General features: G+C 37.8%; 1 pseudogene; it reads right to left on the bottom strand.

Annotated features, from left to right (window-relative positions):
• The window catches only part of LOC110593177, a 114,984-nt pseudogene that overhangs the window by 107,172 nt on the left and 1,034 nt on the right, over nucleotides 1-6,778 (bottom strand).

The raw sequence follows: 6,778 nt of genomic DNA, 5'->3' as shown, positions 1-6,778 counted from the left end.
GCGTCTGCCTTCAGCTCAGGTCCTGATCCCACGGTCCTGGGATCGAGCCCCGCATCGGGCTCCCTGCTTGGCGGGAGGCCTGCTTCTTCCTCTCCCACTCCCCCTGCTTCTGTTCCCTCTCTCGCTGTGTCGCTCTCTGTCAAATAAATAAATAAAAAATCTTAAAAAAAAAAAAAAAAAGAGAAAGGGGTCTGGGGTTAGAAACCAGGCCTATAATCTTGGGCAATTCATTTTACTTCTCTGAGCCTCAATTTTCTTTTCTTTTTTTTTTTTTTAAATATTTTATTTATTTATTTGTCAGAGAAAGAGAAAGAGAGATTGAGCAAGCAGCGGGAGTGGCAGGCAGAGGGAGACGCAGGCTCCCCACTGAGCAAGGAGCCCGATGTGGGACTCGATCCCAGGACTCAGGGATCATGACCTGAGCCAAAGGCAGACGCTTAACCAACTGAGACACCCAGGTGTCCCTGAGCCTCAATTTTCTTTGTAAAACAGAGATAATAATAATACCTAAACCAAAGGAATGATGTAAAAATTAAATAACATAATGCATGTACTCAACATAGTGCCTGGTACACAATAAGTGTTCAATAAATAATGAAAATAACAATAGTTCTTACTATAATAAAGAAAAAAGATGATGATACTCAGGGCTGATGAGGGCGCAGTGGAGCCAACATTTTTATGAACCTGACCTCTGGTATATTTCACAGTTTGTCAACGAAGTTTGATTCGACATTTCTGGAGGACAATTTAGCAATATGTACCCCAAGTCTTAAAGGTGGTCATACTCTTTAGGCTTCTGGAAACATAAATGTTTAAAAACAATGAAAAAACTCAAAATGGAAAAGTCTGTTAAATAATACCATTCATTGATTCATCATCCATTGATCCATTTGTCCAATATTATTAACCCTGGTGATACAAAATTATGAAAACAGACCTAGTCCCTGCTTAAAGGTTAGGTGGGGAGATAAGCAGTCAAACAATCAAGTGCATTAAGGAGGTAAGAGCCACGATGGGTAAGTACAGGGTTCTATGGTGCGCACAGAAGGAGCACCTACCATAGTCTGAGAGTAAAGTCAGGGAAGCTTCCCAGAAGAAGCGACATTTAAGCTGGGACCTGAAGGATGAGTAGGAATTAGTCAGGTAAAGAGATGAAGAAAAGTGTTCCAGGTAAAGGGAACAGCATGTGCAAAAGCCTAGAGATCAAAGGGAGCATGGCATGTCAGCTTGACTGAGCAGTGTGCAAGGCAGGAACTTGGGAAGAGACAAAGATGGAAGAGGTAAAGCAAGGTTTGTTCATTAAAAGTCTTGCTAGCAAAACTCTGGAGTGTAGACTTTATTCTAAGGGCAATACAAACAGTTAAAAAGCAATCAGTGCTAATAAATAGTCAATATTCATAATATATCAAGAGGATACACAGGTTGAAAAGAATGAACAAATAGCTCATAAAATGGAAATACAGGATTGTAGTGAAGGTTGCACAACTCTGTAAGTTTTACTAAAAATTGCTGAATTGTACAATTATTAAAATGGGTTTATTTTAGGCTTTGTGGACTATACCTCAATAAAGCTATCTTTTAAAAAGTTAAGAGAAATGCCTACCAAACATCTGAAAAATACTCAACTTTTCTAGTAATAAAATATATATAAGACCAGTGAGGTACTATTCTTTATCCTTGAAAATTACTAATGATTAAATATGAAATGAGGATATCCAGTGTCAATAAGGCTAAGAGAAATGAGTATTCTTACACTATGCTTGTTGAAATAAATGTTAATTGGAATAACCTCTCTAGAAAGTATAAATATGCAACAGGAGTCTTAAAATTGCTTATACTCTGTGATCCAGTAATTATATTTCTTGAAATCTTAATAAATGTTCCAAAATGCAGTCAAATATTTATGCCCAATGATGTTCACTGCAATGTGATTTATAATAACAACAAAAAAAAGCTGGAAAAAACCCAGATGTTCAACAATAGTGGAATGGTTAGGATGAGTTATAACTGCCCAATGTAGCCATTTAAGTGATATGGCACATAGATATATATCCATGACGTATATCAAACTTTAAAAGAACCAAATATACAAAATTATACAGACAGCAGCATTTCAGCTATGTAAAATACATATACAATTGTACAGGACATATCTTTCATTCTCTTTTCTGTGCTTTTCTGTATTTTCCAAAATTTCCTACAATGATGATGTATTATTTCTATAGTGTAAGAAAGTTTCTAAAGCTATCTTCAAAAAATTAAAAAGCATCACTTTTAAGTATTTATACTTCAGACAAATCAATTTCACATTTGCTATGGTTTTATTTTCTCTGGGAGAAAGGTGTAGTCATATTTGAATATATATAAAATATACATATAATTCAATAATATCTTATTTATCTAGCATCATATATGGAAATGAATTTCCCCAGTTAATTAAAATGTGCATCATAAACTTCAAAACTTCAGTGAAACTTTGATGGATATATATCTCAAAATACAATTCACTCAATCCTGACCACTTAAATGAAGACAAAACAAGATGAAGCCTTATTATGATTATTCAGGGTCATCATTATGACCACATAATAGTAGCTCTGAGGGACCACCAGGTCTTAGAGAGGGATTTGTCCTTACATTAAGTAGTCCATAACTGCTAAATTTTTTCTTATGCCAGCTATTTATAAATCTTCTTCTTCCTCCCTTGCTATAAAACCATCAGCTATCATTTCCCAGAACTGTAAGCAGCCGGTCTTTAGCAGCACCAGCCACACTTTTCCTTCCTATTTTGCTGTTGATAATCTTCTTAGAGTAAGAAAAACTAAATATCCAAGTTTTAAGAATTATGTGTAAACTAAAAGATAATAGGCTTCAAATAAGGGTATCACCTAAAAATGATTTGCACAGACATAGATGATTTTGTTCTAGTTACAATATAAATGAACTGCAAAGAGTATGAGTTCTTGATTGTATGTACCTCAAGTCTTGGTTCCTTTACTATATTGGCAGTCAAGTTCTCAGGATCAGAAACTCGTATCTGTTTCACATCATGGAAAGAGATGTGGACCAGGAGCCAAGGAACTTGGTTCTAGTGCAGGTTCTTACAGTAACCAGTTTTGTAACCTTCAGCAAGTCTTTTAACCTTGGTACATGTCCTGCATAACTTAGGAGGCTGCCATAGAGTTAAATTAGATCACAAACACAAAAACACTCTGAAAAGTATAAAGCACTACACAAAAGTAAAATATTTTCATGGTATTTCACTGTGTTTATATGACCATGGATCAACATAGGTATCCACTCAAGAAAATTCATAACAGAAAGCAGGAAAGAGATAATTCTTAAATTGCCTATTAATTAGGAAACATCTATTATCTTAGAAGAACAATACAGTCCAAAGTTGGCATCTCTGATTCCTCCTCCCCTATGTCCAATCAGTTCCCAGGTCCTTTGTGTTTTCTCCATAATCCCTCACATCTGTCCCTTTCTTTCCATTACCACTTCACATCCCCAGTTTAGGCCTTTATTATCTCACACCTGGGCTACCGTAATAACCTCTAACTGGCTCCACTCATGGCCTCCCTCTGCCTCTCTCAAATCCTTCTGGCCAACAGCTGCCAGATCAATTTTCTTAAAACACCACTGTGACCCTATCTGCTCAAAAACCTCTTTAGACTCTCCATTACCTTCCCTATCAAGTTCAAACTCCTAAACTCAGCAGTCCCTGCGCAGTCCCAGCTTCCTCTTCACCTTTATTTCTTACTACTCTTCCAAAGAAATCCTTCCTCAAACTGGTGTAGTTAGTTAAGTCCTTCAGATAGACCTTGTGCTTTTCTGCCTGTAAGTTTTGGTAATACCACTTCTCTCCACCTGGAATACTATTTCCCAGGCCCTACCCCAGCCTATAAATATTTTACCCATACTTCAAGGCTGAGTTTGAATCCACCTACTATATGTACTTCTCTTTGATTACCACAAAGGAAAAGATGGAAGATTCTAAAGTTAAATACATCTCCAACAGCTGAGTGACACTGGGCACATTCCTTAATAGTTCTTTGCCTCAGTTTCTTCATCTGTAAGACAGGGATAATAGCAATTTCCTTTGGACATAATGTGAGGAGTAAATGAGTTAATCCACGTACATCACTTGGCATGATCCCTGGCATAGATGAAAACCCCAAAAATGTTAGATATTGTTATTATTACTCTTGCCATTAGTGAATTTATCTTAATCTGAATTCAGACAACGGCCATTACAAACTAGCTGTTCATGTACATACAGTATCATTTCCCTCACTCTCTTTTTCTACCCTCTCATCTCACATTTGTTCTTCTTCCTATCCCCTCCCAAGATTACATGATACTAATACACGGGATCAATGTCTTATACATCTTACCATCTGTAATAATCACTCACACCCAGTAGATGATCAATAGATTTATTTAATCCCCAGTGAATGAATATTGAAGAGCTGACAGTATTGAAATGCCCTATACCACCTATAGTGAAAAAGTAAAATAAAATGCTTAAAATCATTAATTTAAAAAAATCTAAATTTCCAGTCTCACAAAATTAAATCTCTCCTTTCATGATTCTCTAGATTTTTTTTTTTCTCTTTTACCTTTAAAACAACTCAACTTATTCATGCAACAAGAGATACAACAGCAAATACATGCAGGTCAGACAGCAGCCAAATATTGGAACACAAGAACCACAAGACAACTCAGCTGAACATAGCTCTGGATGAAGTGAAATAGGAAGACAATTTAAGGGGAAAGGTAACTGGCTCATCAGTCATACAAACACACACACCCACACCCACACACACACCAGCCCCAGGATTCTTTTACACCCAGGGCCGCATATAAACAGCTGAGATAACCAGGCTACTACAGCAAGTAGATGTAGAAATATCAATCAGCTCAACAACTGAGCTTACCACATGACCAATTTAATTACCTATCTTAAAAGTGGCTATTAACATACCTCAATATTCTAATAACTAAGGTTTGGCTAATTAAGTCATATCAAGTAGATACGGCCTTACTATATACTAATCATTTGCCTCAAGAAACTTAGTATGATAACTTGATATATGTATGTTATTATCATAGCATAAACTATTTTTAACAATACCCAGGGAAAATGATGTTACCATAACACTGGTTTCTAGTGTATCTGCATGACTCTACTAACTTTCAGTTGCTTTCCCAGCCAAAAACAGGCCTGGTGACCACTATCCTCAAAGGGTCTACTAGTAGAGAGAAGTAAGATGGTTTGTCTTCAGAGGACCCTAAAACGTTTTACCAGCTTTGAAGTGCAACTATTCTCAAATCACAAAATATTAAGAGTTGGAAGAGCCTTAGAAGTCCCCCACTGCAGGAATTATTTATACTAACTTCCACGCAAAAGGCCTTTCTTTGAATACTTTCTTTGAATACTTTAAGTAATGGACACTCACTATTTTTGCAAGGCAGTCCACTTCACTGTTAAAAAATTCTTCCTTACAATCATTGGAAATCTGCCTCCCTGAACTTTTACCCAAAGATCATAGTTCTGCTCTCTGATACAATACAAGTTAACCTCCGAAATATAATCAATTCTAGAATTAGGATATAATTATCAATTTGGTCCCACAAAATACAAAAGAAAGCTCAGGAAAAAAAAAAAAAAGGAAGAAACCACCACTATACACAACAAAATTTTGAAATTCAGGAAACTATGTTGAAATCACAACCCACCATAGTTTCAAGATATCAAAGCCCACGCCTCAGTGAACATACAAATATTAAAAATAACCTGACGTTTTACAGTGGAAGGTGGTACAGTGTTTACTGAATACCTTTTGGCAACTTGAAACTACTAAATCCACCAACACAATTTTAAAAATTACAATTCTGTAGGAAGCTCAAGACGGTTTTTCCAATTGCTCATATTTTCATTCTATTTCCTTCTAAAATATCTGCATGTTTTTGAAAGATCCCACTTCGCCCCACTGGTGCAATACTTTATGTATTTATTTTTAGTATTTTATGTTTTTAAATAAATATTTTCAAGAATAAAGCCTAAAAGAATGGGGTGTAAAGGAGTGGGGGTGGGGCTAGCAGGGAAGTCAAAGAATTGCCGAGCAGGAAAAGGCTGGTTACTGGGTATTTTCCTTCTGGAAGCAGGCTTCACTGGCGTATCTGAAGTAAGGAACCATACAAACACGACCCAAGAACAAGAACGATCATGAGCAATGAGTGTTAAGGCATTAATGTCTGTAAGATGTAAATGAATTGGCACTGCTCATCAAGCAGCGCCAGATGCTTCAGGACCTCTTAGAGAAAAGGTAAGAGGTCCAAGAAGCAGAGACCACGGCCACCCTCTGCGGGACGGAAAGAGGGAAGAAACCAAGGAGTAACTACCAGCTCAGCAGTCCAATGAAGCCCGAACAGTACCAGAGCACAAGAAAGACGGCAAGTGACTAGGGGGAAGGCACACAACCCGGAGAGCCTGAAGAAGGGGTTGCAGTGTGCGAATACCGAACGGGTCCAAGAAATGGGTGTGGGTAAGGGGCTGTGGTGTGTGTAAGGGGCAACGCAGGAGTCCCATGGTCCTCTCCCTGCAGCAGAGCAACAGAGGGTACAAGGAAGGGGGAGGGTGAAAAGCAAGAATGACTCATTCCCGAAAGGAAGTGTTCAAGCCATAGGAAAGCATGCTACTGGGGGGGGGGGGGTTCAGGGCGAGGGCTGTGAGAGCCAGGTGCCCGCAGTGATCGGGGCAAACCCCAAC

This window comes from Neomonachus schauinslandi, chromosome 15 (assembly GCF_002201575.2).
Source record: "Neomonachus schauinslandi chromosome 15, ASM220157v2, whole genome shotgun sequence".
Lineage (NCBI taxonomy): Eukaryota > Metazoa > Chordata > Mammalia > Carnivora > Phocidae > Neomonachus > Neomonachus schauinslandi.
The sequence above is the reverse complement of the archived record's forward strand: the minus strand, read 5'-3'. Positions and strand labels throughout refer to the sequence as shown.